Consider the following 18,891-nt stretch of genomic DNA (forward strand, 5'->3'; position numbering starts at 1 on the left):
TTTTTGTTTTAGAAAGTATTAGGAAACAGGACCTAATATGTAAATTATGTAGTGTTAGGGACATGACATGAAGGAGTGTGAAGCTGTTTAGGGAGCCTTGCCTTGCTTTGCTCTGTAGCTCCCTGTCATCTTGTCTTTTCTTTCTTCTGTGCCCATCTCTTCAGCCATGCTACCCATTAGAGACCTTTCACTCCAAGTTTCTTTATCTCTGTGTTCCTATAGCCATCATAAGTTTTCCTAGTGTAATCCACATTCATCCAGTGTGGATTTATGGCTCCCCTAGTGCCTGGAGGTCTATGGGTTTGCTCTTAGACTCAGGCTAATGGAGAGCTTAGAGGCTCATGGTTTTAAATTGTGAGGTCCTGAATTCAGTTCCCACATACTATCTATCCAGTGTCTCATTTACACGAATGGAACTTCTGATGTTGCCAACCATAGGAGGCTCACTTGAGGGAGAAGCAGCATCCATATGGGACTGCAAGCCCTACTCCTGAGGCATGTTGGGCAGCAACTCTTGCCTTCTCCATGCCCATATTACTGTTAAGGTTGGAATATAGTAGGAGGGGACAGAGAAAGTAAGGGCATATCTTGCAGGCCAAGTTGCCTGAGAAGCAGAGACAGGTTTGTTTGTTTTTTTCCCCTGTGGCAAACTTCCTGTATTCTGCAGGTCAGACTGGGCATCCTCCTCACACCTGACTGGGTTCATTGGAGACTGGTGGTACATGGGAGGATAGAGGAAACTGAGAGTGGATGGATTTCTAGTTGAGCAGTGTGGAAGCTGACTGCCTGGGCAGCCGAAACGTCTCAGTGCCTATCAGCCATGCAGCTATGGTGGGAGAGTGAGCAGAACTGGGGTCCAGGTTTGTGTCATATACTTCTGGTTTCTGATTCTGCCTGTTTTGCTCTCTATGTTCAGGTACCGGCTGGGGATCTCAGGGCAGTAAGGGAGGCAGGCTAGGCAGCAGTAAATAGAAATGTACAGTGGATACAGACATTCACTAACTTCTCTTAGGACAAATAAAAAGGTTAAAAAGGAGAAATGTATTTAATTAGAATATTTCTGAAGTGTCTTGTGTCTGACAGGTAGTGTCATGTCTGTGTGTGTGGAGTGTGTGGCAAAGTTTAGCTGCAAGGAGGAAAGCCAAAGGGAGAATGGCCAAATTTCAGGAGTGACTGATTGTTAATTGTTTTCCTTTGAAAAGTTAGTTACTGTTTTATCCCAAAAGTCTCCTAGAAAATTTAGTTGTCCCCTGGACAGTAATTGTGGTAAATCTGCAGGCTAAATTCAATCAATGAATTGTGCAGGGGAGGGATTTTAATCCTGCTTCAAGCAGCAACGTGGCCTGAACTATGGAGCTGCCAACACTTCTAGTGTGTATTTGTGTGTATGCGTACACACACACTCACAAACACCAGCTGACTAAAAATATCATTCTCTTCATATTATCATCACCATGGTATCTGAGCTCCTTCCAGAGTTAAAATTAAACAGTGGCTAACATAGTACATAGACAAATGTTTGTGGTGGCATATATGTTTTTAGCATGTTAAAGAAAAGTGATGTCACATGATATGCTGAAATGAGGAGGATGACATTATCTAGCATGGATTCTCTTACCGTATAAGAGATTGCTGATTGCTAGTATTATCCAAGTGTGTTCTATTAAATATCCAAACCATTAAAGTGGCACAGTTACAATTTTAAAAATGCAAGAACTGCTAACTTCACTCTTTTACAAGAAAATTAACTCTGCCACATCGCACATATGTTGTAGTTTCTATTCTTGTCTTGGATGTTGAATATATAGCATGATATATTAATTACTGTTTATGCAGGGAAACATATACCATATAATATACAGTGTGTGTAATGTCACTGGGAGTGATGTCAGCATGGGTTGAGAGTCCACATTAGGGTAGATCTCTGCTCATTTTGCATCACTCAGGCAGAGCAAACTGGCTACATCCTTCTAGCTGGGCATAATCAGATCTTACACCATCCTTGCAAAAGGCATGGAGTTATGATAATGGAGTTTGGCCTATGTTGAGCTGGTGGCTGGTCCCTGGGTTGCTCAAACTTCAAACCAGGGCCAGAAGCCAGGCACAGAATTAGAAAAATGTAATGATGCCAGCTTTGCTAAGAGTGGCCCATTAACTTTGTATTAATTTCAATACAGTCTAAGCTCCCTGAAATTATTTAATTGCTGTTGAAGTTGTTGAAGAAGATTTAGGTGAACTTGAATTTCCTTTCGCTGAACATTGCCAGCCTTTGGACTTTTGTAGTGGGTACATATTAGGCAGTCTAGGGGGATAGCTAACCTTTGAGCTCCTGCATCTGAATAGAACATCAATTTGTTCACTTAATTTACTATTTGTAATAAAAATTCTTGGTGCCTGAGCCAACTCCAGGCTGAGTTTTATGAATCACATTAGTTCAATTGCCTTTTTCCCAGTTTATCTCTTAAGGGATATCTCCAGTATCTGTAGATTGCCAGTACAGAAACAGACACTCAGCTGAGATTTTTCTCCATGCTTGAATACTGTGAATATTGACTTCTGTAATTTCTTGTGCACAGCCTCCCTGAAAAGGTTATTTCTACACTACACAGTGTTCACAATGTGGCAGCTCATCTCTTGAGTTAAACAGACCACATCATCTGAATTCTTCTGTCTAAACCTTCTTATCTTGCCAGGATTGTTTATCCAATTTTAACTGTAACTTTTAAGTTCCAGCATAGTGCAATGCCAACTTTTCTCAAGAAATGCCTTACTTCATTCCTTACAGATCTTCTTGCACTCTGGTCATCTGCACATCTTCTAAATTTTTAGTTTAACAGGAGCAGAGTGTAAGAGGCCTAAATACGCACATAAACAATATCTGAACTAAACTGGATTGACCAGAATTTGAGAGAACCAGCTAGTAACCAAGGAGGCAGGTGGTGAACTGAGACCACTGCATGCCAAACCTACTGGGAACACTTTTACCTTATGGTCTTACGTCCACCGCCATTTGTCAGCTTCCTCTGCCTGTTGCATCTTGTCATAATTGTGAGCTCTCCTGGGCAGGGCTTTCATTGCTTCAGTAAAACAAAAGCTCTCTAATTTACCCTTCTTTTTTATGTGTTTACTTATAGCAGTGATCTGCGTTCTTTATTTATTTAATTATTTATACCTCTTATTTTTAGCTATTACAAAAACATTGTAATGTTGTTCCTGTACTTCAAAGTGGGAAAAATCCCCTCCACTCAGAAAGCAATATAAGCCGTGATGTTTATCTGAAGATAAAGAGAAAGAGTAAAAAAAAAAAAAAAAAAGTAGGAAGATGATAGCTAAAGAAAAGGACAGCTACTAGACTTAAAAGAGACTATAAAAATGTTACCTAGGATATAAAAGTACCTTTCTCATAAAAGTGTTTTTTTTTTGGGTCAAATCAAGCTCACCTTCTGCACTTTACTAGTCCCTCTGAAGTCAATAGGACTAGCTATAGCTCTGGTTTAAAAAAAAGGTGAGTATTATCTTTCTCTTCGTGTGATGAAATATAATTTGTTGTTTCCAGGCGGTCCATCATTTCTGTACATCCTTGGCAAGTTTGAAATTTTGAGCACACTTACAATACCCAAAAGCACCTTTATTTTCATGGCTGGCCTATCTGTAACCTACACAAACTGTACCCAAGGCCTCCTGTTGAATATCTGCGCTTCTCAGTTGTTATTGACCTCTGATTACTTGTAATATTATAGATTTATTGGGGATATGAGCTCAAATTGCAAGACAAGATATTGATTCAGAATGGTAATAGAACAGTAATTGCTTTGCTTTAAAATTAAGTGACCATACTCATTTTAGAATCTATAGTATTTCATCATTTCTAGTGGTATCTCAAAATATGAACTAGTATAGCCTCAACACCCAATTACCCTCACAGAAACAATCGTTTGAGTTATATTTCACAAACAAATGACAATTACGAAGGCTGTTCTTACTTACCAGAAATGCATCTGAGTTGAATACACTCTACCTTTCCAAAGGAAAATAGAGCAAAATAAAATAAAGTACCTGCTGAATTATATATAAATGCATATACAGAGGGAGATATTAACATAAACTGTTTTTTCTTTCTTCATATGGGAATGCTTCATTGATGCGAAATTAATAAAATGACTACAAATTAAATATACTCTAGGTTTTTATTATTATAAATGCCACATAAAAGTATATTCAGTAAATAATAGTTTTCAATTAACATTTTTAAACGAGTGGAGAAAAAGATGGGCACTGTTGCAGTACTGATTTACTGTGCAACCTGGGAATGGGATCTGATGCATTTTTCTGCTTTCAAAGATTAAATTCCCTGTGGCATGTAGAAATACATATTTTCTGAATTGTGAAGTCATTTGCATTTTTAAAAACATCTGTTTATGAATATGTTTCTGATAATCATTACTATTTACAAAGTTTTAATCAGGAATGTGGGATTTTAAATGAAGAACATTATGGTGAACATATTTTTACCTTCTGGTCATTATTGCAGCAATATATTCTGTCAATTCATTTTTGCTCCTTTATTTTATCCCCATTTTTAAGTTTGCATTTGTATGTTTTCTTCTTCACTGATCAGAGGCCTGAAAAAGCTAAGAATGAAGCTATTGTTTAATTCGATAGGCTATGAAGCTTTTTTTTTTTTGTGGGGTGTGGGCAGAGTTTTTGTTTTGTTTTTTGTTTTCAGAGAGAGATTAACTAGATCTGTCAGCAAACTAATAAGCTGCACAACAGTGAATATGTCTAGAGAAACACGGGAACCTGGTGTGAATGTGAGACGGAATGTAGGCATGCTTTGAATAAGGACTAGCCTGCAAAAAGTAGTGCCCTGAGTTAATAGCTAGTGGGCTAGCCTTTGGTCTGAATCCTGTGACTGGTCACGAATACCTGAAGCCGAAAGAAGTCATCATGTGGACATGAATGTCTACAGAGAAATTTACTAATTGGCTTGTCATTCAAAGAAGAAAACAATAACCAATGCCAAGTGTTGTTCTCCCCCAGCTCCATTTAGCTAAGGGGCAGAACTGAGGAAAATCTTACAAAAGGTGCCATGAGCCAATTGTTCTCAAACAACTGGGAAAGCTTATTAGATTTTAACACCTTGGAGAAGCAGCAGTTTTTACAGTATTGCCATTTCCCCCTCTCACCCTCAAGCATTTCAGTCAATTAAACATCATGGGCCTGACAATGATTCATATTAGAACAGTGTAAAAGGGCTTTAAAGTGAGTGCCAGAGTGGTGTGAAGGGGACTTATTATAAATGAAAATCAGGCCCCATGTTGTCAAATGAATGCTCCCCTAACCAGTCTTCCAATTAAGGAGACTATCACTTCTCTCATCTCACACCTTTTTCTGTCTGTCTATCTATCTATCTATCTAGTTGTTGAATGGAACTTAACTAGGAACTGAAATCCTGAAATTTTAGAAATGGTGGTGAAGCTAAAGCACATACAGTTTTCAGTGTGGCCTTGTCTTCACTAGGAAAAGAAGTGTGTGGTGTTGTTTTTTAACCAGGTGCAATAGAACATATGTGAAAACAAAAAGGAGTCCTTGTGGCACCTTACAGACTAACTAATTTATTTGGGCATAAGCTTTTGTGGGCTAATACCCACTTCACCAGATGCACATGAAAAGATGGGAGTTACCTTACCAAGTGGAGGGTCAGTGCTAACGAGGCCAATTCAATTAGGGTGGATGTGGCCCATTCCCAGCGGTTGACAAGAAGGTGTGAGTATCAATAGAGGGAAAATTATTTTTTGTAGTGACCCAGCCACTCTGAGTCTTTATTCAGGCCTAATTTGATCGTGTCAAGTTTGCAAATTAATTCCAGTTCCGCAGTTTCTCTTTGAAGTCTGTTTTTGAAGTTTTTTTGTTGAAGAATGGCAACGTTTAAGTCTGTTATTGAGTGTCCAGAGAGATTGAAGTGCTCTTCCACTGGTTTTTGAATGTTACAATTCTTAATGTCTGATTTGTGTCCATTTATTCTTTTGTGTAAAGACTGTCCGGTTTGGCCAATGTTTTTGTACTTCAAAAACAGACTTCAGCGAGAAACTGGTTTGTTGTTGTTCTCATTTTTTCCCACCTGGAGATAACTCTATGTAAAGTGTTTTGTTTTTAAATATACACATTGTTCTGTTTTTAAATTAGAGACGGCAAGGTCGAAGGCAAAGGCTTGGGTTGGACCACCTGCTCTAGTATCCTGTGAGATGGGAAGGCCTCAGAGAGCGTGGGCTGCACCAGAACCTGAATGTCTACACCTCAATTATGCAATCCCTTAGCCTGAGCCCTATGAGCCTGAGTCAGCTGGCAGAGGTTTTTAATTGCAGTGTAGACATTTTGTTTTGAGTCAGTTGGACATTAATCTGCATCTGCCTAAGCTTCTGGGGTGCCTCAGGGGAGTTGGAGTTTGGGCTGGGGTCCTTGGCTAGACTATATCTCCCATGATTCAGTGTGCTCTTCCCTCTGACCAAACTGTGTGGCATGTCATGAAAGTCACATGACTGCAGTGCTTCATCCCAGAGATGTAGCGTGGCCAGGAAGTCTGGTCCATAGAAGAGATTGGGGTCATGAAGCACCCAGGCTACAGCTTTCTTGAGGCACTGAAGAACCGTAGGCAGATTCAGGTTAATACTGAATTGACTCAAAATGAAACCATTCAGACATTTCCAAAATCAAAGTCTTTCATAAATTTTCATTCATGAAAAATGTTGCTGTTTTGTCTTTTCGTCCTGATTTGGGATGAAAATAAATATCAAACTATGTGGTTGGGATGGAACTTCCATATTTCAGATTTATTCAGAAAGAAAAGAAACAACAATTTCAAAATGCAAGCCCCCTGTTAGAAGCCTCATTACTTGCACATACTGTCTCATGTCCACTTTTTCAAATTATGCCATTGTTCCACAGAGCAGGATTACATTAAAAATCCCAATAATGTTGTCACTCTCTTTTATTTCAGCTTTCTTGTACACCAAAGTCCTTGGCCTTTTAGCTTCACTAACTTTCTGTCTTTCCTTTTTTTTTTCTGCTGGTGCAGCTATGATAAGAGAAAGCCCTAGGCTAAGAGTAGCTAACAGCAAGCACACTCTTCAGGCCACTCCTGGAGCAGTCAAATACCCACCATGGAATGTCTATACATTATCCCCTCCTCAGACTTTTTTTGTTTTTCATTCTGTTTTATCAGAAGCTGAGTTTCACTCCTGGCAGCCTTCCTCTGCAATCTAAGATGTTGTCTTTCAGCAGCTCTTGTCCTAAGACAGTGGGGAGTCCTGTCAATGGTATTGGAATCAAGCATTTCTGGAGAAAGTGAGAAAACCCTTGACAATAAAAAAAAAAAAAAAAGAACATCTAGGAGGGGAAATAAATTGAGACAGGAGAGGCAGGAGGAGGGGGCAAGAACAGAAAAGATAAAGGGGAGAGAGCAGACAGGATCAAAAGGGAGGGGAGATGAAAAGGAAAAGCAGAACTGTAGGGGAGACAACAATGGAAATATCACAACAGCACCAATGATATTAGAGACTTTCTAAAAAGTTTGAGAGCAGAAATCTTCTTTCTTTCTTTCTTGGGGGCATCGGGAAACAAATCAAGTGACTGAGGAAACGGTCCATTAAGACAGGATAGTGTGTACGTGCTTAGTTGTAAGCTAGACAATGAAGCCAAAGATGCCAACAGCAACATAATCCATTGTCCTCATGGAGGGTCAGGAGGACAGTCAGCACCTGCACTGTATGACGGCAGCAACCCTTCCTCTGTTGTGGAAGATGGCTGTCTTTTCCTCTGATAGAACACTTGCACCTCGTGACCCATCTTCTGGTACAGTAATAATACAGAACCATGCATATGAATTATGGCCCAGAAAGATTCCACAGTCACTTTCTGCTCTCTGTTTTGCCTAAGAAAATTTTCCCCTTAAAATCAGCTGGGGGTTAAGAAGCTAGATGGGCTTCTAGACTGTCACTTTTAATGTAACGTTTAACTTTCCTTAGCTGATTGTGCACTGGGAATGAGCGGGTGAGCTTGGTTTTGTCTTATCTCCATGGCTTCTGGTTGAACTCTCAAAGCCTTTGCTCCAACCATCTGAAACCCTCACTCTTCTAACCAGAACTAAAAAGAAAATTGCTTTGATTTACTATATAAATACATATTTATTATGGAACTTAAATTTACTGTAGAGGCAGGCTGAGTTACACATGGGTAGCTTAATGGAGAGAGATTTTCCCCATGGGGTTTTCAAGCGCAGGGTTCAAAAGTTCAGCTTTAATATCACTCCACTATTAATACTTATGAGCTAATCTACAACAGTGACTTGGGCAAGGTGCTGAGGTGTATGTCTGTAGACCATGATGATAGACTATCCCTTATTGGATGGGATCCCTTGATTAAGTGGTAAGAACACTCCACATGGCCAACGTACTGTTTTTTAAAAGTTTTTTGCAGCATTTGTTTTAGAGCCACTTCCTGAAGGTGATGGGCACGGACAGTATCGTGCGACTCATAAAGTGACATGATCAGAAAAACATCTCAGAGATAAAATGGGGTTATCAGAAAAATATAGGCCCTTTTCAGCAATAAAAAACATCTAAGGTACTATTCTCTAGATGTAAATGCCTGAAACTCTGATGGAGACTAAATGTCAGTTATGTTTGTGTATGAAGGGAAGAATATAAGCCCCTAAATTTGTCAGTAAAAAATGACCAATTTTTACTGTACAGGTCTAATGTTGCATGACAGGCTTTACTGCAGGTCTTCTGGCTGATAAACTCTATCCACCGTCAACCATAAAATTTAACTCCTTCAAAACCCTCCTCAAACTCTCCTTTGCCATGATGCCTACAAAAATCTTGACAACAGTTAGGCTGCTGGTATGCTGAGACCTGTCAGGCTGACCAATATTGTCATTCGCTTCCTTCTACTCCCTGTTGCTATCTATCGTCTTGTCTCTTGTTTTATGCTTAGGCCATGTCTACACTAGAGAGCTTACAGCGGCACAGCTGTACTGGTGCTGCTGTAAGATCTCTCATTTAGCCCCTCTGTGCCAGCAAGAGAGAGCTCTCCTTTTGACATAATTAAACAAGTGGCGGTAGCTATGTCAGCGGGAGAAGCTCTCCTGCCGTCATTGTACTGTGCACACTGGTGCTTTTGTCGGTGAAACTTATGTCGCTCTGAGGTGTTTTTTCAGATCCTTGAGTGACATAAGTTTGTCCAACATAAGTGGTAGTGTAGACATGGCCTTAGTCTATAAGCTAAGGGACTGTCATTTTTGTTCTGTGTTTGTATAGCATCTAGCACAATAGGGTCCTAGACCATGATTAGGGCTCCTAGTCACTGCAGTAATAATAATAGTAAACTACCAGTACCTGACCTCCTAACTGAAGTGAAGTTGATCATGTTTTGAGTGAGGCAGGGCTGACTAAAAATTGAATGCAAATCTCTGATTTAGCACATCATATAATTATCTGGTGTGTGTGCCACTGCGTGGATCCAGAACTTAGCTGTGTTTCAGAGCCCCTATACTGCGAACAGAGATTTTCATTTGTCTCATATGGTAAGGACTTGTCCCCTTGGAGCTGAAGGGTATGACATTGATTCCTGCTGTTTTTATGAATATCTGAATAGCAGTGGTGTGGGTCATTATTCACAGTGAATAATTAATTCAGCATCTATTTCCTTTCTGTTCTATTCACACACACTGACTGCAAGCATATTAGGAATCTATTTTTTATTTGAAATTATTGTCTGGATAATTCTTCTTGTGGAGTTTGCACATGAGCAGGATATTATGAGTTTATGGAACTTGAATTAAGACAAATGAGCTGAGTTTTTTAATCTTGATTGGTCACATAAGTCAGAGGGTGTTGTCCCTGTGCATTAATTGGGTGAGTGCAACTCTTAAGGCCTGGGCTACACTGGGGCGGGGTTTCGAACTAAGATATGCAATTTCTGCTACGCTATTTGCGTAGCTGAAGTCAAGTATCTTAGTTTGAGTTACCTGGCCGTCCTCACGGCAGCAAGTCAACCGTGGCGGCTCGCCCGTCGACTCCTCTTACTCCTCCTGCCAAGGTGGAGTACAGGTGTCGATTCGGGGATCGATCACTACCCGCCAAGCCGGTTGGTAGTGAAGACGTACCTCAAGCGACATCTTCACCGCTGCTTTGTCCCCTTTATACCGCCTAAAGGGCCAGTGTGGTATAAAGTCACGTGGATGGTACAGGCACAGCACAAAACAGTCATGTAGCTGCCCTCCAAGGACTTCCTTGCAAGCCTTGATGCAGGTGGGGCTGGCAGTGGGCAGGGCCAGGTTGACGGACAGGCAAACTAGGCATGTGATTAGGACCCAAATTCGTGGGCAGCCCCCAGCAAACTACCATATGATATACTCATGGACTTGGGGTTGCAGCACCACTCAAATATAGCCCAGCCACACCTCTGACATGGTGATCAGTGCCTTGAGCAGCTGGTACCGGCAGCTCTCTAGCCTGGCTGTGGTAAGTGCACTATATGGCTGTTTGTCGTTGTTCATTTTAGAAGGCCCAGAAGTGATATTTCCCTAGGACCCAGTGGTGGGTTAATCTGGCCCTGGGGTGGGAGGAGTGTGTCAGGGGAATGGCTGGAGCACACAGAGCTGCATAAATTCTAGGCAGTGCTGAAGCCCATTAAGCAGCCCAGGGAAGCCTGTTTAAGTTACGTTGGTGGTATCTCCAGTTCCTGGGAGCAGCTCAAGATTGGAAGGGCACAAGGTGGCTTACAGCTATCTTAGTGCCCCTTCGTCTGGATTGCAAGTCCTGTGCTGTGCCTGTCAGAGGTGCAGCACACAATCTCATTCCAGATTTCTGGTGTGAAAACTCATATCTGAGTTTTAAAACTGGCTTTTTGCATGTATTCTCCAATACATGCTTCAGTGGGTCTGATTCAAAGCCCATTGAAGTCACTAGAAACCTTTTTTCAGTGGGTTTGGATCAGGTCCTCTTTCTATCTACAAACTCATTTCCTGGAACGTATTTGGAAAATGGGCAGAACAGGGATTTGAACATGATTATGCGTAGACGTTGTTTTTTGCAGCATTCACCTAGTTCCAGTGACCATAAAGGCTTCTAGATGCCCATGGGTGTTTTACAATAAAATAGGTAGCAATTTCCTAGTGGTGAAGAGAAAGTCGGTAGAAAACATCCAGGAGCCTATCTGGATAAGATAGCTGATCCAAATAATAAATACAAACATACCTGAATCATAAACCAAAACTTCCACCCGGTTCAACATTTTGAAATTCTAAATCTTTGGGTGACCATTGATTTAAATTTTTCCATGCTGTTGTCATATAATAGGAGAGTGCTTGGGTTAAGTGGAATTGGGTGAGACTTAGGTTATGTGCTGCTGATAGTCTTTACCCCTGTAGTCACCATGAGACAATCATCAGGCCAGTGAGACTAAACTATGCAGGGAGTTGAAGCCCTGTAAGGCTGATTCTTTGTCATGCTTTTCCAGAGAGGCAGAGACAGAGAAATACACCACTTGACATTTAAGGTAGAGGAGACTCCTCTACCTCTATGGGCAGTGATCACTCATATGGCATAGGGGAACGTGACTATTTTAGTGTAAAGGACACTTAAGCTCCAATGCTGCAAAGTCTTAAAGGCATGCTTAACTTTATGCCCAGAGAGTTATCCCATTGAAGTTAATGGACCCATTCACAGTGTGTAACGCTAAGCATGTATGCTTTAGTCCTCAGTTGGTGTCCTTGTAAAGGCAGAAGCAATCAGTTACACAAGGGTAGAAAAACAATGTGGCATCATTCTTCGAAGTACAGTACAAAAAACATTCGCTGCTTTAGGGCAGAGACAGAGAAAGAATATCAGAACACATGCAATACATGGTGCCTACTAAATGAACACAGTTTGCAAAGACGATGATAAAGAATGAGATGCCAATGCTCAGAGTAATTCTCCAATCCATAACTGCTCCAAGTTAGATCACAGTGACTTGAGTCACCTGGAATGAGAGTGAGGCTGACCACCGAGCTTTACTGCAGCTGGAAAGGGGTGCAGCAAAACTGCAGCCTAATTCATTTTCTTGCACCATCTAGTGGATTTTAGCCATCACTGTGGCTGGCAATGCAAATTATTGATGCAGGTTTGCCTGTCCAGGATCTGCCTTGACTGACTGTATTTGCCAAATGGAAGATTCTGTGATAATGTACAAGATGCTGCAATTTCCATCACTGTACTCTCTCTCTCTCTCTGTAGTATAAGAGTTTGTATCCCTTAACTGCTGGATACCCACTGAAAGCCTAATACAGCTGAATGTTTCTCTTTTCCTTCCTTTAACTTGTTTCTGTTCCTTAATGTAGCCAGGAGGGATATCAGCACCTTAACAGTCCCAGTCAATTATATCCCTGAAATGGAGAGGTACTGAGTGGAACTATATGAAGAAGAGCAGATAGCTTGGTATATACAGATGATTGCTGTGGGGATACATTGAGGACTGTAGCTGATGGAAGTTGAGTTGAGCTGTTTTAGAGCTGATTGAAGAAGGCTGTTTACTGCATTTTATGGGTTTAAAAAGTGCACATACTGGTTAGAGAGGCTACAGTGAGAGGCATTGAAAAAGTCAACATTTATCAGGAGTTATTTCCCATTCTAAGTACAGAAAAACTCAGCCTCTCAGATACGATCCTGTGGTACTTCTCTGCATTCAGAACAGGGAATCAGTGTGGTACCTCTGTGTGGTAACTGTTGGTAAATGCTGACTTTCGGTAGCCGTCACTGAATTACAAATAATAATATGGATATTAGTGTTGTTTAAGTGCCATTTTCTTTGCATTGAGTTTTCTTTTTATTTAGTTGGCCAGTATTAACCACCGTCCATAGCTAGAGTTTTTGCTGTTACTGGATGTTATGTAGGAATAAAAGTTTTTGTAACTGCATAGGCTGAACTCTGTAATACTACTCTTCCACCAAGATTCTCATTGTACTGTTTTTAATTTAAAACATACTTTGTCTCATCATAATATGTAATAAAGAAACATGAATTTGGAGAGTTGACATAGCACTGTCTATTTCCCATATGCTTTAAAGAAACAAGGTCTGGTCCAAAGCCCATTAAAGTTAATGAGAATCTTTCCATTGATTTCAATGGGCTTTGGAAATCAGGCACCAAATGTACTGAATAAATCATAGAAATAACCGCTGAGGACTAGCCCTTCACACAGCACTCCCACCATCCGGGGCAAATACAAGCCCCATTTGTGCTGTATCCTCCTTGACATAGATGAGAATCTGGCTCTCTCTCTTAATTCAATATATCTTAAAACAGATACATTTGAAAAAAAAGGGAACCATCCCCTATTAGAGCAGTGTTGAGAGCAAAAACTCACCATTTGCCTCCCAGTTTCATTTTCAGAGGTTTTGCCAAAAAGAGATAAAGAGGAAGAAATCAAACCATTTTGTGGCTTTGCCTCAAGTATTTTTCTGAGAAAATGGAATGAAGCACTGGACAGTGACAAGCTGCAATTTTGCTTCAAGAAACGATCTTTTAATAGAACGTCACCATTTCTGTAATTTAAGGTGCTGCCCCTGGACAAAAATTGCCTTTTTGGAAACAAAAAAGCTGTGTTTACTGGTAAGAATGGTGGCATATCCTCCTGCAGAAGTGTTCGGAGCATAGATCTTGCGCGTCACCTGTGAAAATTCACAAAGTAGAAACAAGTTGTTTCATCCAGCTCCAATCCCATCTTCTGAGCCATCTGTCAAGACAGGGATTTGCAGATTGTGGTGGCTTCTTTAATTGTTTTCCAGTTATTCATTTTCAGATTTTTAAATATAATCCCACGTCATTAAATTAACAGCACTCCATACTGCGCACACACTGCCATCCATCTGCTCAAGGTTGTCTTTAAATGACACCATCTTGTATCTTGTGTTCAAAACTATCAAACTTGCCTACAATATAATCCACCTTCTGTTGCAAACTAGAAAACAGATTTCACCATTTTTTATTCTAACAACTGTGCAGCGATCAGCAGTTTTTCCACGAAAGATTTGTCCTGGGTGGATCTGGCTGTTGCTAGAATTAAAGGGAGATGCACTGAGCCAGCCATAAGAATGTGAAAGCTATATGGACTTTGAGCTTTGCTTTTATGGAGGGACACTGAGAAAAGACCTTCTCCTCTGCCTTTGAAAATCTGTTGTTCCTGAGGGCTAGCTATGAATGGTGGGATTTGGAATGAAGGCCATTATACTTCCTGACTTCATTTCTTGCCCCAAAGCACTCTCCTCATCGCCTTATTATCATTAGCAGACATAATGCATCTCTTTCTCTGACTTTGTCACTGCAGTGACTGCTTTTTAGAGCTCTGAAGAAATTAAAAGAGATATACGTTATGGTTTCAGATTTTTGAAGAAATTGGGCCAATTTCATCTCTGGGAGTAATTCATTAGCCCTGGTGAATTTGGCCCAATGTCTCCATTCTATGAATGTTTGGGGTTTTTTGTTTTTGTTTGTTTTTGGGGGTTTTTTGGCTTGTATAATCTGTTTTCATGCAAAAGTCTGATGCTACATGGTATCTGTTTCATTAAAATTGCAGGAGGTTTTATGATCTACTGGTTTCCTGAATCATTTTATACCTATTATGAAGGGATTTTTTTTTAAAATAATGTCCTGAGGTTTCGTTGTGACACATCTTGAATTCTTATTTATTAGGAGCTTGTTCCATAAGGAGTTTTATTCTTGTAAAAAACTAAAACACTGTGTTCTTATTTAACAAACAAATAAACTCCAAAACCCCAAACCCTATTGTGGGGGTGTACCCATGTACCAGCTGATGGTCTTGAACAACTTTGAGACATATTATTTTCCCTTATGTGCATGCGTAACTTTCATTAGCTGTCATGAGACTTGTAGGCTTACAAGAGGAACATGTACATATGTATGTCACTGTCAGTCAGTATATTAAAAGGAGCCTGATGAGCAAAATGGCTTGCATTATAAAGTTCTGTGTGCCAAAGAAGAGAGAGCTTTTCAATTCATTCTTATTCCTTTCTTATTCGCCTCCTCTTGTTTTTGCTATTTGGGAAATAGATACAGGGCCTGAACCCAGAGTATATCCAGTCAAAACTGCAATTGAAATAAGGATTTGCTAAGCTTTATAATTATATATAAAAACATTAAAATAATTTTATTAAGGTTGCAAAGTCAAGGACTTGAAAGTTAGGAAATGCCAGAATTTAAGTTGCCTCTTTATGCTTGTGCATTATGATAGTAATTTCACAATCATATACTATTTTTTACACACACACACAAATTATTACAGCTTTTGTGAGGTGTGTGTGTGGCAGAGGGCTGATATGTGAGGTAGAAGACAGATGTGGGACAGAGAGAGGGGGATAAAGGAAGGAGGAAAGGCAGCGGGGTTGGACACAAGGAAGAGGATGGTGGGCAATAGGGTGTGGGTAAGGATCAGGAATCTGAGATAAGAATGGTGGCGTCCATTTGCTGCAAAAGGTGGCAGCAGTTGCTGCTGCTGGCTCTGGTGGCAGGGCAGCTTCTAGGGAAGTTGGAGGCTTTCAAGCTGCATTCCTAGAAGCCTCCCTGTTGGCAACCAGAGGTTGGCTTCATGAGGGGTGCTGTGAGGACTCAGTGTCCCTGGGCTTGCTTCATACATTAGCATGGGAGATGGGTAAAATTAAGAAAATCTGTCTGTCCTTGCCTCCCCCACGGCTGCTGTTGCCTCTAGTGCTAGGCAGACTTGGGGGAGGGGTAGAGAGACTGAAGTATAATAGGTATAATATTTCCCATAAAGGGTTACCTCTGCAAGACAATGTGCATATTAGGTGCTAACATCTGCCCCCAAATCCTTGAGTGCTATAAACCTCTCTTAGTAATATATCTGCTTGGGGTTATACTTTATAGGAAAAGTCTTTCATTTAATGCAGAAGCTATCTATTTATTACGTCTCCTATACTTAACAGTAGTCAATACCATGGAGAGCTCCATCTTTCTTCCCTATTCAAAATGAGCTGAGCGGTTACCATTGCTCTGTTTAGATTATTTGCTCCTGTATGTTAATTATCTGAAAATGCCCCCATCATCCAAAGCTTCAAAAACAACCGAGTGCAGTTCTACAACTCTTCAATCATAGGAACAATCTCTTGTCCACTGAAGTCAATGGACACTCTTGGTTGTGTGAATAAGGATTACTCTGGTGAATAAAGTGTTGCCAGATCAGGGCCCTAACCCTTTTTTTAAAATTAACCTTCTAAGAAAGAATTTATACAGGAAAGCTCAAGATGAGCAGTGAGCAGTCAATAAGACATTTCTTTGTAATTCCTTCCTTCCTTTATGGGCTCTTTGTGCAAGGCTTAAGTGAAATGGATCTCACTGTCTGTACTTCTTCCTTGCTTCACCCCTGCCCAGGTCAATCACTAGGTAAATGTCATAGCTTCTCTCCATTTTCTCTTTTCTGGCCATTTCTTCTTGTCTTACCTTTCTGTGTTAGGTTAACTGTTTTTCTTATCAGGAGAAAACCTAGGCAGAATATATAGCAATGTGGAGAGACAAAGTCCTTTCAGTTATTCCAGTTTGGGACTAAATTCCTACTTCTAAAATTCATATTCCAAAGAATCCTTTCAACTGGTAAAAATACAAGTTTCCAACTTAAATATTATAGGTTTATAGATGGTTAAATACAAAGTTCTAGGGACATGGAGAATGATCTTTCTTTAAAACAATTCCAGATCATTAGACATCTTTGTTGTCCCCCAACCCCAATGCTATAATTACCCTGAGGCTGACTTTGAAATATAGAGATAGAGGCTGAAGAGAGTGTTGGAGAGGGTAAACTGGGGAATGGCAGCAAGTAGACCAAGTACTCAGTTGTCATGTACCTTTCTGTGGAGACACTTCCAGTTCCATTCATAGGAAGGTTGAAGGTTCCAGGGAGAAGGTTGGAGCACCCAGTTCTCTCCCCTGGCAAGTGTAGATGTTGCTGCAACCACCAAACATGGTACTTTAATGAAATGTGATTAATATGGTTGACATAACATTAGGGGCTTCTTCATTGCCTTGTCAAGTCTAAGTTTGGGTGAACTGTTCCTCATCAAGATTTTAGCCAACAAACGTGGTCCCTTTTTTCTGTTTGCAAATTATCCACAAACAGAATTTGATTGTTTCTGACTGTATTTGAAATTGTTCAACAAACACTTCATGCAATTGTATTTCAGCCTGTGGGTTGTGCATTAACTATTTGCTTTGTCTGTTCCTTATTTGTGGCATGTGATTGGTCACTTGCATCACATAGTACTGATTTTGCTCCCTGCCTGAATGACTGCAAGTGAATAGTGCACACCAAATAGTGAATATCTATGATCACTCATGAGTGCCCTTATTTTCATGTGAATGCATAATTTTTGCTAAGGAAAGTCACTTCCCCAAATATTTCCTCATTCACATGAATGTTTTCAGATGGCTGGACAAAAAAGGTGTGAACATGGCCAAATCCAGAGAGTGCCCAGAACTGATTAAAATATTCACCAATCACTTTTTCAACTATAAACTCATCCCTATAAAGACTGTAGTCAACTTCTTCCTTCTTGGCATTTCTGATCAACATGGAGAAGTCACATAACCTGGTAACTGACTTAGCTGATACACTGAGAAATAATGCCAATGTGGCATGGACATTCTTCTTTCATTTAAATAAATAAATGTCAGTCAGTGCTAATTATGGGCCCTGTCCAGTTCCCACAGAAGTCATTAAGAGACTGTTCATTGTCTTACTGGGCCTTTCATCTGATCCTTTTTGAATATGTTCTCTCATATCTTCTCTTGGATTGTTCTTGTATAATTTTTCATTCAGCAGAACAGATTAGATTTTTTTGAGAATTCACAACCACTACAGCTATACTCCTTTTTAATCAAGAACCACAGCTATAGATCCTTTCTTTTTCAATATAGGTGTCTGTATGTATTAGCCAGAGTGAATCTCTTCTAAAACTTCAGGTTCAGAGAAGACCATCTTGGGAGGAGTGCTCAGCTGGAGTGTCTCTCTGGTTAGATAGATCTTCAGCAATGCCATATTTGCCGCCTCCTTCCCACATTCAGGTGATATAGACAAAGTGACATTAATGGCATATCCTATATTTTCTCTGAAGATCCTTCACCTTCTACTTTAGAATTTGCTGTCAAGAAAACCTTTCTGACATATGTTCATTCTGGGCACATGTCCTTTGCAGGAGGACATTCAACTATTTCCATGGTTTTAGTCTTTACAGATGACTTATAAATATTCTCTGCTCAACCTCTTTGTTTAAAAAACCAAATTACTTATTCTTTAAGCATATTCCTGTTCTCCCTGAAATATAGGCCTGAAGGGAAGAGGTTTTACAAGTCATTTAATACAGGTAAATGTTTATTTTCAGCTATTTCCTCTCTTCCATTTATTTCTAATCAGTTTTGTCAGGATACTGGCTTTTATGCACATTCCGTGACCTTTGCACATTGTGTTTTAGCCTGTCTCTCACCTAATGATTCTCTCTCATACTTTCAAACAGAAACTTTCCATTCCTGCACTCCTAGTCGATTTGCGGCCTAACCTCAAACTATCTTTCTCCCTCTAACTTGTTTAACTCTGCCTTGTTATACCATATTCACAAATCCCTTGCTAGCACTGTGTGCTTTTAGGACTTTAGCTCTTGGTCTCAGAAAGGAATTAATAATCCTTCTGGCAACTTCATCCATTTAGCCTTTCACCTTAATTTCCTATCAGATAAGTTTTTACAGGCCTACAGTCGGTCACATGCTATGGCCTTAAGCTCATTTTTTCCCTCATTTGACCTCATGTCTTAAATAGTCTTAAACATA

This window comes from Eretmochelys imbricata, chromosome 9 (genome assembly GCF_965152235.1).
Source record: "Eretmochelys imbricata isolate rEreImb1 chromosome 9, rEreImb1.hap1, whole genome shotgun sequence".
Taxonomy (NCBI): Eukaryota; Metazoa; Chordata; order Testudines; family Cheloniidae; genus Eretmochelys; species Eretmochelys imbricata.